Genomic DNA, 18,570 nt, shown 5'->3' with positions numbered 1-18,570 from the left:
TAAGGAATCTCTTCCCCCTAAGTGCCCTAATATGGTTTACGTAGTTCTAAGATTTGTGAGTTTTACTATTACATGCCTGGGCCTTTGTCTGCTCTCATTGGGTGGTGGTCTCTCTGCCTCTGGGAAATGACTGCTTGTTTCAGTCCCCAGTTTAGGGAAGTTATCAGCTACAGTTTGGTCCAACATATCTTCCAGTTCTCTCTCTCTCTCCACCCCCCTCGGGGATCTCAATAATTCTGACATTGGAACATTTCATATAGTCCTTTATTTCTCTAATTCTGTTTTTATGGATTTTAAGCTGTTTTTTTGAGGCCTCCTCCTGTTCCTTCTTTTCTGTCAGTTTGTGTTCAATATCACTAATCCATTCTTCTGCCTCATTTACAGCCAAAAACATCAACCACTATCCAGGAAAGGTGCACCCTGGGAAGGGTCAGAGCAATTGTAAATCACCACCAAAATGAAAACAAACAAACAAACAAACAAACAAAAAACCCAAACTGAGCCCCCAAAGTAAGATTTATAAAGACAAAAACAAACAAAAAGACCAACAAAAAAAGGAACCCAAAATAAAAAAAAAGGGGGGGGGAGTGACAGGAAGGTGGCTATAATCCCTTGATATGGATGAGGAAGGGTATTTCAGTTCTTCCTGGGTGTATTTTGTTATCTTTGTTAGAGAACCCTACTTCCCAGAGATACAGGGAAATTAAAACTGGTATAAATATAAAGGCTGTATTGAATAGGAAAAAAAAGGAACACATTGAAGCTTTTATCTATATCTATAATCTATCTATCTATCTATCTATCTATAAGTATGAATAAGTTCAAGTTAAAAAGTTACTATGGAATATGTTGTATTAAACATCTAGTTGAAATGACAAGTAGGGAAAAATAAACAAAAATCATGAAAAAGTATTTTAAAAAAGAGAGAGAGAAAAGCTGTATCTAAAAAATATACAGGCTGTGAGGCAATATCAGAATCTTAGTATACTGTTTCCCCCTCAAATTGGGGTTTTATATTTTTATGGGGACCCTATGGTTGTTGTCCTCTTTTTTTTTCAGCTTATCTTTTGGGGGAGGGGCCTGCCCATTGCTTTTCAGTCAGTCCTGCTTGGATGGAGTTGCCCTGCCCACTATCAAGGGGCTGGGCTCTGTGAAACCAATTTTGGGGCTTTTTTTCTATGGAGGCTTTTGTTCTCTGGTGGCTTTTTACACCTTTTCAGAGGGTCAGAGCAAAGTAAACTGCCTGCACCTGGACCTCTGCCTCAGAGAGAAGCCACAGTCTACTCCTCTCTGAATCCTCCAGAAAACACAGAAACCCCCTCTGCAAATGCCATTGAATACAGCAGCCTCCCATAGGCAGTGTGCACCCCCAGCGACCCTTCTATTTGTTGACTGAGGCCCCTCCTTGTCTCTGCATCTGTGTGCCACCAAAACCGTGAGTGATACTGGTCTGGATGAGCCTGGCCCAAGTGGCTGCCATTCCTGGGACCATGGGCTCTAGTCCATGCTGGGTCCTCTCAGCCGTGGAGGTGGTGGAGGTGGCGGTGGCGGCTGTAGTGGTGGTGGTAGCTGCCAGCCCCAGAGCCCACTGACTCAAGTCCCCACCAGATCCTCTCAGGCAGGGGCCAATGGTGGCTGTGGCTGGTCCTGGGACCTTGGGCTTAGGTCTGCGCCTGCAGCTGCCGAGTCCCAACAATTGTCCATTAAATTGTCCACTAAACCTCTTTGCTCTGTTGAGTGCTGTTACCAGTCCCTTCCTGTCTTACAGCCACTGGTCTCCAGGCTATCACTGGTCCATAAGCACAGGGCACTTTTGTACTGGGGTAGTACTTTCCAATGGCTTGCTTCTGGTGGCTCCCTACCCCTTTTGTTTATCCTCCAATATTTGTCTGTGTAATCTCAATTCCATCTTTTGTACCTCTTCACTGATGATCCTCTACTCCTGTAGAGATCCAGACCTTGTATAATCTTAAATCTCAGGGTGATTTCATGGGTGTTTAGAGGGGCTTGGTTCAGGGGACTGGTTGAAGTGGTATCCCCCCACTTCTCTGCCATCTTAGTGGAACACTTCTGCCTCTTAATATATACCTAATTTAATCCAAACACTATAGAATGTTAGCTGTAATGCCCTTCTTCACCACATGTTCTCTTCTCAGCACACATGCTTGGGATCATTCACTGATTCATATACACACAGAAATGTGGACAAACACACACAGATCTGCATCCTAAAATTAATCTTAATTTAACATAGAACCTACCCTGTGTATATTCAGTTCACTTTCACTGTTGTTAGTTTTATATAGTGTACAGTTTGCTCAAAGAGCTGGAAAGGATATCAGTATTTCGGATTTTTAAAATAACCTAGATACAGTAAGTATTTTCAGTGAATCATGTCAGCTCTATCCTAGATTGAAAAAAAAGAGAGGAAGAATGAAATATGGAAAATGAAAAGTAATTGGCATACATTAAAAATTCCATAGCTTGTACAATACAGGGAAGGAAAATACATAAGTTTTTATAACCTGGATTTGAATAAAACTGCAAAAGAAGAAAAACCAACAAAGAGTCTCAAATAGATATAGAGATAGCTTTGATTTCTGTCTTCTGATTAAAAACAAAAGAAAACAAATGCCAAAGAAAACTTTATCACTGCAGGAAGTTGGATTTCAAAATTTTTCTGGCTTTGAGCTGCTACTTTTGTTGGAATTAGTGCAGATACATATATACATGATAGAAATGATAGTCATGTAATCACTGAAACATATTACCCTCTCTGCTCCCTGTGACCTGCAGACTTCTCCATGGTCCCCAGGCTGTGCTATATAATCCTGGATAGAGAGACAAATCAGAATAATTGGTCACAGGAAATAGTAGGACTAATGGGTATCTGGATAAGGTCCAGGATATTGGCTGGAAATGGAAAAAAAAAAAAGAAAATATGAAAGAACGAATGAACAAAGGAAAAAAAGAAAGGCAGATAAGAGAAAGAAAGAAAGAAAGAAAGAAAACAGAAGAAAAGGAAAGGAAAGAGAGAGAGAGGGAATGAAGAAGGGCAGGAGAAGAAGCCAAATGAAATAAATCTTACAAAATGCAATGTGAAGGATAGAGAAAATTAGGAGAAGAAATAGATTCATAACCATATTTCTGAGGGCCGGGATATTAAAAGCGTTATTGAATACTTATGAGTAGGACAAGCTAAATGGGGTAAGATAAATTCAGTTCATAAGGGGTGCCTGGCTCAGTGGGTTAAAGCCTCTGCCTTTGGCTCATGGCAGGGTCCTGGGATTGATTCCCGCATCGGGCTCTCTACTTAGCAGGGAGCCTGCTTCCTCCTCTCTCTCTTTCTCTGCCTTGTGATCTCTGTCTGTCAAATAAATAAATAAAAACTCTTTTTTAAATTAATTTATTTATTTTCAGAAAAACTATTCATTATTTTTTCACCACACCCAGTGCTCCATGCAATTCGTGCCCTCTATAATAGCCACCACCTGCTACCCCAATCTCCCACCCCCCGCCACTTCAAACCCCTCAGATTGTTTTTCAGAGTCCATAGTCTCTCATGATTCACCTCCCCTTCCAATTTACCCCAACTCCCTTCTTCTCTCTAACACCCCTTGTCCTCCATGATATTTGTTATGCTCCACAAATAAGTGAAACCATATGATAATTGGCTGTCTTTGCTTGACTTATTTCACTCAGCGTAATCTCTTCCAGTCCCGTCCTTGTTGCTACAAAAGTTGGGTATTCGTCCTTTCTGATGGAGGCATAATACTCCATAGTGTATATGGACCACATCTTCCTTATCCATTAAAAAAGACTTTAAAAAAATTCAGTTCATAAAAAGAAATTCAGAAATGCATGCGAAGGTAGAAGGTGCTTACAAGAAAAAGTTAAGAGAAGGATGTGCAAAGAATATAGTATACCATTGCTTAAAAATCAGTGATTTATCTAAATAAACTACCCATTAATTCTCTTTAGTCACTCATGATCTTTGGTGCTGGAAAGATAGGCATCAGGATTGTCTTTTATTGTGTTTATGCTGTTATTTTGGTATTTAGTGGAGACAGCTTAATCCTGAACTTCAAGAAGCTCATAAAGAGTAATGATTAAGTAACTGATAGCTATATTTATCATTGTCTTAGTTTGGGTTCCCTCAAATATGGAATCTTTGATAAGGATTTGAGCTGAGTGGTTTATTTGGAATATGATATCAGGAAGTATGGTGATGGAACGAGGAAGCAAAACCAAGAAAGGAGAAAGGGCTCTAAATGGTGCGTACATGAGCAGTTTAAAACTGTGGGAGAATAAACTGTGGGATTTTCCACTGAGGCATATTCAACTTTCATCCCTCTTTGGCTGAAGATTACATCTAGGAGCACTCAATCTCCTCCATGCCATTTCTGGATTCCTACATCCAGAGAATTGATTCCAGAATGCATAGATATACGTGGGAACTTGAGGAGAACACAATAGCTTCTGTTATAACTATATAACATTTCTTTATGGTCACACATAAAATAAAAAAGCTTGTGCTTTGGAGGTTATCTATACTGTGGGACTTATTTCAAATCATGTTGTTGTTGTTTTATTTATTTTTATTTTTTTAGTTTATTTGACAGACAGAGATCACAAGTAGGCAGAGAGGAGGAAGCAGGCTCCCTGCTGAGCAGAGAGCTCAATGCAGCGGCCCTAGATCCCAGGACCCTGTGATCATGACCTGAGCTGAAAGCAGAGGCTTTAACCCACTGAGCCACCCAGGCGCCCCTGTTGTTGTTTTAAATCAGTCTTCGACATTTCCATCAGGTGGAATGATTCCATTATCTCTCAAGGGAATGTGGTATCTATGAAGGCAGAAATACTTGTTTTTATTTTTCACTGCTTTTATCACCCAACACTTAGAACATTTCCCAATTCATAGTAATAACCCCAATAAATATTTGGGAGTGAATGTACAAATGCAGTTGTATCAAACAACAAAATCCTAAGCCAATCTAAAATATGATTAAATGTGTTGCTTCATAACACACAAGCAGTCTTTTTAAGGTTGACAATTAGTTGTGTTACCTTTCTAAGAGATTCTGGCTTTATTCTCTACTAATGAATGGTTGGCTTCATTTGCAGAGTAGGAACAAAATTGCTTACTGAAACCCAGGCCTCATATCTGAAAGTGACCAGGATAAAAGAAAGGGGAGAGCTGCTCTTGGAAAAAATATTTAAAAAGATTATAGAAAAGCTTTCACAGAACTACTCAGCAAAACTCCCTTTTGTGTCTCAGTTTTATAAATGACACTAAATGCCCATTTCTGAAACACTGGCCAAGAAAAATAGGGTTACTCTGAACCCTGTAATCCTGGCATCCTAGCTCCTTCTCTTGTGGCAAATGAGATACATGTTATCCCTTTGATACCTAAACAGAATTGGAGTTTTTAGTAACAGAGGGGGGAATGTATGCTATATAGGCATCCATTTATTGGATAAGCAACTAATAACATTTCTTTCTACATATTATTGCTACCAAATACTGGCATGATGCAAATCCCTACAAAATAAAACTCTGATATCTATTATTATTAATTTGTAGACTTCATTCTATGTTCTAGGAAAGAAGGGTTGGTAATTTTTCCATCATTTTGAGATGTAGCACATATATGTATGAGTGTATGCTGAAGATGGGCTTTTCCATTTTGGCCATATGGAAAAGTGAAAATGGACTGAAAATTACTATCTATTCCTTGACAAGTTAATTAAGCCTCATAATAAGTCACAGTCATTTGAACAGCATGGTTGCTGGAATGAGAATTAGTAGGATACCTCGATAGACAAATGGGGCACATTTGTAGAAGGAAATCACCAATGAATACATAAGTATTGTGAAAATATGAAAGGAAAACTATGTTTTAAAAGAGAAAAGACAATTTAATTATTAAACAGTGGGGTTTCTGTTAAGAAAATTTATTAAAAAATCCAAGAAATGGAATTCTGCACTTCATACATTAATCTCATTTTACCCAGTATATTAAGTTATTTTATATTTGTTTCCCTACTCATCTGTGAATTTCTTGGGTATAAATATCATGTTTATCTATTTCCCTTGTTTTAAGTACATTGTCTATCACACAACTGTTTGTTGCATTAAGTTAAATGAAATAATTTACTTTTATAAACTGTATAGTAAATTACATAGATTTCACTTTGTTTTTAATTTTTTTGTCAAGAAGTTTACTGGCAATGAGTAACATGAATATTTTCCTGATAATTCTATTGACTATCATAAGATTGACACCCCAAAATATTTTCTGGGTAGTGGGGATGGGGGATTAAGGAGTGTTCTTGAGCACTGGGTGATGTATCGGAATGTTTTTTTTTAAAGATTTTATTTATTTATTTGACAGAGATCACAAGTAGGCAGAGAGGCAGGAGAGAGATAGGAGGAAGTGGGCTCCCTGCTGAGCAGAGAGCCCGATGTGGGGCCCAATCCCAGGACCCCAGGATCACGACCCAAGCCGAAGGCAGAGGCTTTAACCCACTGAGCCATCCAGGTGCCCCAGATATATGGAAGTGTTGAATCACTATATTGTACACCTGAAACTGACACTACACTGTATGTTAACTAACTGGAATTTAAATAAAAACCCCCAAAATATATATTAAGTAAAACAGAATAAAAATTTTAAATCTGTTCTGGTTGTATGATTTAAATAGCAATTCTGCTGTTGTACATTGAAGGTCCCCTCCCCATTTTTTGTTACCTTTACCAACACTCCAGTGAACATGTTTTATTTATGATTTTCTCTAGGATGATGTGCTTGATATGAATTTATTCTGTGGGAATTCCTGGATGCACATTTTTTTTTTGAAATGACCTTATTTTTTTTCTGATTAGGGATCTGAGGAGTGACTAAACTTCTTAGACACATAATCTTTGGTAAGAATTACTCATGAAGTATTTTAGCTTCAGTTTTCTCATCTATTGGAAAAAGGAATGACAGAATTTGAGCTTTCTTGTGATAGGATTATTTGATTTAAAAAATTGAGTTAAAGTGAACTGAAAAATAAAAGAGATTTTAAGAAAATCACAGTAGCAAAAACAATCTAACCTGTAACTCAAACCAGAATGTTAAAAGTCTTCTGGACCAGGGTCCCTTCATCTCACCATTGCGTGTTCATTTTCTTTATGGCTTTTCCTTTCCTTTTTCTATTTTTATGTGTTTGTTTTTGTTATTAGTCCCATCTCTCTGAACCCTGCTTTTGTTTTGTTTCGTTTTCTTGACCAGACCATCAGGGTGAAATGCAAACAAGGTCACTCTTAGCCCCTGAGGTTATATGACCTTTTATGCCTAATGCTCACATATAACTTACAAGAGATTCTGTCTACAAATCAACAGAGGATACTAACTATGTGCCCAGGGGTGGATCAGCTATCTTTTCAACCACAACCAGAGGAAGTCATTGTATGATATTTAAACATTTCATAGTCCTACTCCTGTTCGTGTGCCAAAGCTGGATGTAATCTGAGAAAGCTACCCAGGCTTGCAGGTGTCCCAAAATATATATAGCTTTAGAAAGCACTTCGTATCTGGTAAAGTGATAAGTTCATTTTTTTATTCATCAGTATCATTTATCAACATTATCCATATTAGGGGCACCTGAGAGGCTCAGTGGGTTAAAGCCTCTGCCTTCGGCTCGGGTCGTGATCCTGGGGTCCTGGGATTGGGCCCCACATCAGGCTCTCTGCTCAGCGGGGAGCCTGCTTCCCCCTCTCTCTCTGCCTGCCTCTCTGACTACTTGTGATCCCTGTCTGTCAAATGGATAAATAAAATCTTTAAAAGAAATTATCCATATTATATATTTTAACCATCAGTAATCTTTTGCTATCTCTTGTTTACTAGACATAGTACTACATATTGTGAAAACAAAGAATGATAAAACAGAGTCCTTTACCTCTTCATCTGTTTAACTTGAGAGCTTGTTAGAAATGTGAAATGTCCTGAAAAAGAAACTAGTATTTTGTCAGGTTCTCTGGTAAGTACAGTAGGTAGTAGGACTAGTTTATGTATCATTGCCCCCAAAATAAAGATACGTGAGGTTTTTAATTCCTAGATCTGTCTCTAACCAAATTCATGCAGTTCTTTCTCTTTTCAGTCAGTACTGAGCTGGTTGTGCTAAGTGTTGCTAGACCATGAAATAATTTTCTTCTGTGTACTTAAAGTATAGGCTTCTGTATTGATTAGGTAAAATTCATCAGTTGTATTTTGCATAATGTCTTCCTATTGAAATGTCTCATTCTTTTTTTTTTAAGATTTTATTTATTTATTTGACAGAGAGAGATTACAAGTAGGCAGAGAGTGGTTGGGGGTGTGAACAGGCTTCCTGCTGAGCAGAGAGCCCGATGGAGGGCACAATCCCAGGACCCTGGGATCATGACCTGAACCAAAGGCAAAGGCTTTAATCCACTGAGCCATCCAGGCACCCCTGAAATGTCTCATTCTTAGAAGTCTTGTTCTGGTAAAAGTCTGTGCGGTACAATAAGGTCTAGACTTGTAGTTATTCTATGTAATTCCTTTAACTATCTTACAAGAAGTGCTATAAAAGTTCTGTGTTTTCAGGTAGAGGGAAAATATATTTCAAAATGTTTCCTAGAAATCTTTTTTCTCAAAATTCAACTATTACTTTCTTAATAATATTTTGATGATTTTTGATGATTTTTATTATAAGTGAAGATATATATCTGTGCTTCCTGTCTGCTTGCTACACATAGTTGTTTATCTTTTTCTTGGTTGTACATGTACATTACACAGATGTAATTTAATGTGAATTTTAAAGAAAAATGGGAGAATTCTAGAACTTTGTATTGATTGATTGATTTTGATTCATCATTTGTATATACCACCCAGTGCTCATTACATCACTTGCCCTCCTTAATGCCCATCATCCAAATGCCCCAACCCCCACCCTCTCCCCTCCAGCAACCCTTAATTTGTTTCCTAGAGTTAAGATCACTTATAGTTTGTCTCCCTCTCTGATTTCACCTTATTTTATTTTTCCATCCCTTCTGCTATGTTCATCTGTTTTGTTTCTTAAATTCCACACATGTGTGAAATCATATGGTATTTGTCTTTCTCTGACTTATTTTGCTTACCATAATACACTCTAGTTCTCTCCACATCATTGCAAATGGCAAGATTTCATAGAACTTAATATTTATTATGCTTCACTTTTGTTATTCTTCATTGTGTTTGTTTCCTCTCATGGTTACTTGATGCAACCAAATAAATTTCTTTAAGAATTTCTTTGTAAAAAGGGGGTTGAGCTAAACAGTATATTGAGTCACTTTCAACTCTGATATTCATTTATTTATACACTCTTTTCCTTCATCAACATTTATGGAACACCACTGGTAAAATACAATGCCATTGTACATACAAAGTACAATGCTTTGTGTGTTCTGGGAACCCACAAAGTATGTGTTGCCTGGAAGCAACTGCAGCTTTCATGGCAAAGTGATCATGTTGGGATGACATTGATGGGTACAGCAAGCAAACAGTAATGATAGCCCTTGTCTCCTCCTCTCATCTTCCAACCTTTTCAGGCCTTCCTGGCAAAGGTAAGGTCTTTTTACACAGTCCTTTCTCTAGCATCATGTATGACATTATTAAATTGTTGATTTGTTTTGTGATATGTCATATAAATAATCACACAGTCCTCCCGTTTGCCTGTCCAGCATTAACTTACAAACCACACCACATATTTGAACCAACATGGAACAGAAATATTAACTTCTTTATGCTTTTGCTAACAAGACATCAGTCCTTTGTACAAAGACATTCATATCCTCTTTCCTAATAGAGGAGATACTGAGTCCCAGCAGATAATGTATCTATCCCTTAGCAAAGTTAAATTCATTGCCAGTTCAGTCACAATCTAATCTGAATGATCTGTAACCTAAAGAATAAAATTTAAAATTAGCTACCCACAAAATTCTCATGTAAGATAGTAGTTTAAAAGGACAAGGAATGAAAACATATATATCACAATCAAGAAAGGAAATATGTGTATCTAATGTACTTGTCATTTTTATAAGTGGTCAAAAAGCCAGAGTTGATCATTATAATTCCATTCTTTCCCACCATTCTATATCATCTTTGTCCTCAACAAGCACTTTAATTAATCCTGATTCTTTTAAGCTGGCAGGATGAACCAAAATTTCATAACTAAAAGATCTGATTCCTCATTTGTTCTGCAGGATTTTGTTGCTGCTGCTGTGATTTTCTGTTAAAATTTATTATTGCACAAGAAAGTAAAGAATATAAAGAATACCTTGAATTGCTAGCATAACATATAATTCCCCATTATATACCCCATTTTTCTCTCGTAATCTGCAGCAACCACCTCATCTGGTACAGTAATCCTGTTATTTGCTCATTGGCTGAGAGGTGTGTCCTGACTGTTTAGGTTCTTTACCATAAATTTTCTCGCTAATTCCTGTTCATCTGATCCAATCAGCCTAATGTTATCAATATAGAGGACTACTTTGATTTTCTGAGGCATATACCCAAATATAACATCTCTTTCAACCTTCCTGTGGCAGAAAGTGGACATACTGACATAGCTCTGAAACAGTGAAGTGAAAATTAACTTCTGCTGCTGCTCCTTGCAGATTGGTGTATAAATAAAAGAACTTGCCAAATTAATAGTCATGTACCCTTGCCAGGGCTGTGTTCACTTGTTCCAGTTAAGATGCCACAGTTATAATAGCAACTATAATTTAAAAAATTATATTAATAATAATTCAAGTCAATCTCTGAGATATGCATTGGCCAAGTAAGTGAATTAAATTGAGTGTGTATTTTTCAAGTCTTGGATACTAAGACTAATGGAGTTTCCTCTGGGAGTCAGAATTGCTTTTGGTTTATTTTCCTGGAAGAGAAAAGTCAGGAGGCCTGAATTTAGCCCTTCCTAGTCTGTCATCTGTCGTTCATGGAGACAGTACATATTCAGGAACTGGAAAAAGTAGCCACAAGATGAGTTTTTCTTCTGCTGGCTCTATTAATAGGCTGATTTGGGCCAATTCTACTCTTATCACTTGACTTCCATATATGCACTTTGCATAATAGACCAGAGTGACATTTATTTTTTGTGTCCAGAAATTATTGCCAATTTAGATCAATACCTAGTAATCCATGAAATATATGGATATTCTCCATTTCCCACTATAAGATAACTTTTGCAAATGGCTATAGATCACTTTCGGGAAGAGTTGAAGAGTCACAGTCCTTCAGTGTTCTTTCTCAGGAGTCCTAGCCTCTTCGTCAGTCAAAAGTCTTTACATCTGTGAACTTAAGTCTAGAAACTGAGTGACTCTCATTTTGGCAAGTCAAGTCAGAATTTTGGTTGTAAGATGTAGATATTTCTCTGTTTTGGAGCTGAAACAATATGTTCATAGACTTCCATCTATAAAATTCATATGATTAATAAGTTACTGCCAAAGATCCAATAGGTCAAAATATTGTGATTACAGGTTTGTTCCTGTTGCCTGTTTTGAAAAGTGTACCAACCTTGTCTCTTATAGTTAAATATTTGGTCTTTGTCATTCTGGAAAACCAACATCCCCACTGAAATAGGGAAACTTGTTCAATGGTGGCATCTTCTACTGGCTGCATTACCTAGAAGAAAGCTGTATAGAATATTTCCAAGAAGTTGATACACCCATCTGAAGGTACTTCACAATGTCTTAGCAAAAGGCATGTCTTCTGGGCCCTCTCAAAGGTTATAGTGTTTAGGGTAGCTATATAGTATACAGATGATAAATCTACTACAGTATCCCTAACTCCATAACTTCTTGTATTTCTTCTACAATATGCTGTGAAAGTTCTAGTATCTCAGCTTCATTGAATGTAAGCCATTGCAAATCCATGTTTCACTTAACCAATCAAGTAATTTCTTAAAGCCACTTCCAGTTAACCTTAATATATTTAATCCCCCAATTTTGGTAGGTTTATCTGTATCAATAAATTCAGCCTGGTCCAATAATTTAAAATATTTTACTTGGTTTAGACCAAAGCTTCCCTTAGAATCTATTTTTGCAAGTATTTCCCACACATTATTGAAGTATTTTTGGAGTACAAATTATTTCTTCCTGGGACTGACTTAGCACTTATTCTCCAGAATAGGCCAATGTCTAACTGTATTTATAGTTCTAGAATTAATAAAGAATGGTTTTGAGGGAGCTTGAGCAGAATATGCTTCCTCCTGCAAGACAATTGCCTCAGTTGATGTTATTATATTACCTTACCATAAGTGAAGCCTCATCTCTTTATTCACAGAAGGAGAGTCAGCTTCCTACAGCAAGGGAACATCAGATAGACTTGGAGTTTGTTTCATATATTTTTCATTTTATTTCTCTAGAGAACCACATTCCAATTCTTAAAGTCTTTCTCATTTTCACTTGATGCTATCAATTTCACATTAGAAACTGGACAATCTGTAAATTGCATTCTCATTATAATTTTACATATAATGCAGACTGCCATATAAGTTCTCTCTTCATCTGACTGTGACTTGACATCAATCAGAAGTAGTTTTTCCACCTCTTGACCCTTGTGGTCATTAATGCTAACATAACAGTTAGGTTTATCTATGTTGTACAGTGGTAGCTACTATTCACATGTGTCTATTTAAATGTAAATTTAATGAAATAAGATAAAATAAACAATTCAATACCACATTGTCACTAACCACATTTGAAGTGCTCAAAACCCACAAATGGCTGTTGGTTACTTTATTGGACAGTGGAAGTAGAACATTTCAGTCAATGCAGGGGTTACATTAGATAGTGCTACCCTAGAGACCTAAGTACACATATATACTAGATACACATTCATAGAGTAGTCCCAACATTAAATTTAATGGCCCAAAACTGGAAACATCCCACTCTTTGTAGAATGGATAAACACATTGGATAAACAGAGAGAAATTGGAATATATTTATTGATAAAAATGAATGAACTAAGTGACTCTTAATCTCACAAAACAAACTGAGGGTTGCTGGGGGGAGGGGGTTTGGGAGAAGGGGGTGGGATTATGGACATTGGGGAGGGTATGTGCTTTGGTGAGTGCTGTGAAGTGTGTAAACCTGGTGATTCACAGACCTGTACCCCTGGGGATAAAAATATATGTTTATAAAAAATAAAAAATTTAAAAAAAAATAAAAAAATAAAATAAAAGAAAAGAATGAACTATAGATACACACCACTTGTTGAATCTTAGCAACATATTATTGAAAAAAAAATGACACGAAACAACAGATATTTTTATTTTATTATCATAGAAATAAAATATTAGTGCTGCATCACTGGTTACAAAATGATAATGATAATAAAGAAATTTCTACCAAAATAATAGGATAAGTTGAGGAAGTTCTTCACATCGGGAAGGAATAAATGGGTACTTTTGGGCTGATTGGTGATACTGTTTTTTACTTGGACAGTAGTTTCATGATTGTTTAATTATTTTTTTTAATTTTATTTTTTATAAACATATAATGTATTTTTAATCACAGGGGCACAGGTCTGTGAATCGCCAGGTTTACACACTTCACAGCACTCACCAAAGCACATACCCTACCCAGTGCCCATAACCCCACCGCCCTCTCCCAAACCCCCTCCCCCTAGCAACCCTCAGTTTGTTTTGTGAGATTAAGAGTCACTTATGGTTTGTCTCCCTCCCAATCCCATCTTGTTTCATTTATTCTTCTCCTACCCCCTTAACCCCCCATGTTGCATCTCCACTTCCTCATATCAGGGAGATCATATGATAGTTGTCTTTCTCTGATTGACTTATTTTGCTAAGCATGATACCCATCCATGTTGCCACAAATGGCAAGATTTCATTTCTTTTGATGGCTGCATAGTATTCCATTGTGTATATATATCACATCTTCTTTATCCATTCATCTGTTGATGGACATCTAGGTTCTTTCCATAGTTTGGCTATTGTAGACATTGCTGCTATAAACATTCGAGTGCACGTGCCCCTTCAGATCACTTTGTTTAATTATTTGTTAAACTATCTTATGAAATATATGTGCTATGTTTTCAAATAATATATGCTAAAATAAAACTGAAAAGAAAAAATATTTCAAGTGAAGAAATTATGGACCCCACCCACACACCTGGAAAAAAGAAAGCTTTACTCTTTTTAAAAATATATTTTATTTATTAATTTGAGAGAGAGAGAGAGAGAACACGATATTGAGAGAATGAGTGGAAGGAGGGGCACAGGAAGAAGAAGACTCCCTGTGGAGCAGAGAGTCCAATGTGGTACTCCATCCCAGGACCTGAACTGAGCTGAGGACAGGTGCTTAACTGACTGAGCCACCCAGTTACCCAGAAAGCTTTACTCTTAAAACTGCTATCCACTTGTTAGAATCTCAGTACTGGTAGACTTACATAATTCTCATTTTAGAAGAACAGAAGAGGATTACCAAGAACATAGAATTTTAACTGATATTCCTACTATTTCACTTGCTTTAATGTTATTGATAATATGTGTATATCAAAATGAAATAATTTTAAGAAACTGATTAACTTATAACACTCAGAGAAACCAAGTAGAAGCAAAACATCCCAGTGCATATTAATGTTGGAATTTCTGTATGGTTCTTTTACATACTCATTTCAGATAAAATGATGAAAGAACTTAGGATATATTTGTGAACATTTTTCTTCATAATATTGAATTTGAAATTCATGATTATATGGTAATATCATGATTTATCTTGCAACATAATACACAGTCTGTTGCAGATGTGGACTTTATATAATCATTACTAGAAATTTTATTTGTTTATTTTAAGTGTGCATGTGTGTATTGTGTTGAAGATAGTTTAAATTTTATTTTTTTATTTTTTATATTTATTTATTTGACAGGGAAAATGTTTTTAATTCTGTACTCGATTGGTATATTTCAAAATGTGCAATACTTTTTTCATTTATCAGTGAAAGAAGTTAGAAATTAACTTAAAGGGGAACCTGGGTGACTCAGTTGTTAAATGTCTGCCTTTGGCTTAGGTCATGATCCCAGGGTCCTGGGATCAAGCCCCACATGGGGCTCCCTGCTTGGGAGGAAGCCTACTTATCCTTCTCCCATTCCCCCTGCTTCTGTTCCCTCTCTCACTGTGTCTCTCTCGGTTAAATAAATAAATAAAATATTTTTTAAAAAGAAATTAATTGAAAAAAACCAGCAAATACTAAACAAATTTTCTTCAAAGTCATGGTCACATATATAGCGCACTGTAGAAAAGAGGAGGGGCATGATGGGTTCCACCGTGTCTCATGAGTTTCATCAGATACTGGACCTAATAAAGGGTGGAGAGAAAAGGCAGCTTTCAAAAAGGAGTATGTTATTAAATGAGGCATTTACTGTACTCCTTCCTAAGAGCACCAGGTGGAGAACAAGTTTTCTTAACTAGATCTAGGAAGTGGAATGTGAAATCAATCCATCCTCCTCCCCTAAAGGCCTATCCAGTGGTTAATGAATTTAAAAAACATGACTAAATAAAAACAAAACCCACACATACTCCCCGTACCCAACCTCCAGAAAAAAACAAAAAACAAAAAACAAAACAGAACAGCAACAACAAAAAAACACCCAAATGTCCCAGATCGTTTTCCAGAGTGGATAGAGCCCAGGGGCAGCTTCAACAACCCAAATTAGTTTGTTACAGAGTCATCACAAGCTAGCCTTGCTTTTAAACAAAACAAAAAAATTTGTTTTTGAAACAAAAAAAATTCCCACAAAATCTAGTACTAATCACTTTTCTTACAATACACAATTACTCAAATTCACTAGTACTGGGGGGGGGGGGAGGGGACCACACCTATAGGCCTTGTCTCACACGAGTGTATGTGGGTAGGTGCAGGCATTTGTCACTATTACAGAAATGAATTTTAAATTTAATCTTTAGTTTGATTTAGCATTGCTTTTAGTATGATGCTGACACCAGCTGTGTGGAAAGGGCTCTAGAGAGATGTTCACAACAGCACACACCTGCGGCTCTTCTCTGGTCCGGCAGGCTCCAGGGCAGCCCACATTGCTTCGTCAAATACATTCTTTAGGCCTTTCTGTGTGAGTGCAGAACACTCCACATACTTGACTGCCTTCAGATCCTGGGCCAACTTTTCAGCAGTCTCTGGAATAATAGGCTTCTGTTTGTTCTTAGCAAGTTTCTCAGTTGAAGAGGGGTCATCTCAGAGACCAGTTTGAGTCCCAACAAGAAAGAAAGGAGTCTTTGGACAGTGGTGAGTTACCTCAGGCACCTGCTTTTCCTTCACATTTTCAAATGAGGATGGAGAAACCACTGAAAAACAGACTAGAAATACATCTGTTTGTGGATAACTTGGTGGTCGTAATCTGTCATAATCCTCTTACCCTGCTGTATCAAAAAGACCAAGAGTATATGGCTCTCCACCAATCATAACTGTAACTGCATAGATGTCAAAAGCAGTCCATACATACTCAGTTGGAAATTTGTTTATTGTGTAGGATATCAGGAAACATGTTTTACCAACAGCACTGTTCACCCACAAAAATGCCCTTAATTGTCTGCATTGCTGAAAGAGTTCTGTATCTACTTTAAATAGTTCAAATTGGATGGTGGCCTCAGCTTCTCTGCTAGGGCATTAGCAGCACTGCCAAAGGTAGTTTAAATTTTAAATTTACAATTTGAGTATTTCATAAAACCTTTGGTAAACTAACTAAAGCTGAACTTTCAGTCTATACATTTGAGGATTTTTTTTTTTTTTTTACATTTGAGGATTTTAATGAAACAAATATTTGTTATTGAATAGCAAACTTGTACTTTGATTTATATTTGGATCTGGTCCTGAAGACTACATCTAGATTTCATATTCTTATTTCTATTTTCATACCAGTTGGAATATGATAGACAGAAAAAATAATATATCAGATTAAAAAAATTCACGTTGCTCAGCATTTATCTCTACATTCAGGAACACACTCACAGAGATCTTTTCTAGGGGAAAAATTGAAATGCAGCTTCTATTTCTTTCTTTGCTGTGCATTCTTCTCTAAGGTTGTGTTATGTCCATTCAGAGATAATGAGGAGCCATAAATGAACAATGATTCTAAGGGGTCAAGATCACTGGGGCAGGAGTTTATATTTGAATAAAGATTGAGCAAAAATGTAGGTAGGGCAGAGTCTGTTGGAATCATGGTTGTCAGAAACTTGATATAGGAAAGGGGTTTTATGGCTTAAAGAAGCTTAAAGTAGAGCTGAAAACTTCACTCTCAAATTCCTTCAGTCTAGTCAAAGTGGCACGGGGAGTCCACTGGTTGAATATCTTGACCAGACTGTTGATCTGTATATTTTCCATTGTTACATAGGTTGAAATGGTTGTGAATTCAGTGCAATATCATGTCATATTTTTCTTATATTATGACTTCTTGTCCTTCATCATATATTGTCTTAGGTTATGAATGCTGGTGCTGAATGCTGAGGTATGATGGACGGTGGTTAAATGCTATGGATAGGAATAGTTGTAAGATATTTTTGAAAACTGTAATGTAGTTGACTACTTTTATAAACTTGGGCAATCTGATAAATTGGTTTTCAGGGTTTGAAAATTTGGATGGTGTAAGTATTTTCTGAGTCAGAAATTTCTTCTTGTGACTGGTATGTATTGGGACAAAGTTTGTGTTGGTACTTTGTATATTAAGATATGTCTTACAGAAATCAGTAAATGTCCTGCAGCTCCTCCAGTTTCTGACGGGTTTGGAGAAATAGTACAGGTTTTGATGTTGCACAAAGTGGTAAGAGTAAAAGCCATAAGTCATAGGAAATTGTGGATTTTGGATGGAAATAAGTAGCAATTTTTTTATGCATGAATTTTACAGGGATAACATGATAATGGAGTCATTGCCTTCGATGGTAAGTTAGGTTATTAGTATGACATAATGCAAAGAGGTACATTGATGGACCTGGATACCATGGGATTGGTAAATGTGTTTTTTAGAATTAGGTTATGAAGTTCCTCTGGACTGCAGCATGGAATGGGAGCATTGTTTGAGGGATGACATCTCCTTCTGTGATATATATCTGGCTGTGTTGGCCCTAGATTTAAAGACTACTCTTAGGGTAATCTACTTTTTTGGTTAGACAGTGTTATGTAAAGACACTGCTTCATGTAACTGTTTAATTAACTTGGTGAGTCCTAATTACTGGGTCAATGGAAACTAATACAGATTTTGGTATCTGGAAGTGGGGTGCTAGTATAACAGATACCTAACATTGTTTATATAGCTTTGCAGTTGTGCAGTGGGCAGAGGATGGAAAATTTTGAGAAGCATGATAGAAAATGCCTACATTGCCTTGAACAGATTGTTAGCAGAAATGTAGATGTTAATGTTTTTCCTATTGAGAACTTAGAAGGAAATGAGGAGTTTGGTAGAGAAAACTTATTAGAGACGATTTACTCAAAAACAAATTGATAACAGAAACATGAATGTTAAAAGTTCTGCTGTTGGAGGCATAGAAGAGAATGAGGGACA

The 18,570-nt window shown here is 36.8% G+C and overlaps 1 pseudogene; it reads right to left on the bottom strand.

Moving 5' to 3' along the window:
* Window positions 1-16,034: 16,034 nt before the first annotated feature.
* Window positions 16,035-16,611, bottom strand: LOC131821679 (cell division control protein 42 homolog; annotated as a pseudogene).
* Window positions 16,612-18,570: the final 1,959 nt, after the last annotated feature.

Source organism: Mustela lutreola, chromosome X, assembly GCF_030435805.1.
Source record: "Mustela lutreola isolate mMusLut2 chromosome X, mMusLut2.pri, whole genome shotgun sequence".
NCBI classification, from domain to species: domain Eukaryota; kingdom Metazoa; phylum Chordata; class Mammalia; order Carnivora; family Mustelidae; genus Mustela; species Mustela lutreola.
This window is presented reverse-complemented; position numbering and strand designations above follow the sequence as displayed.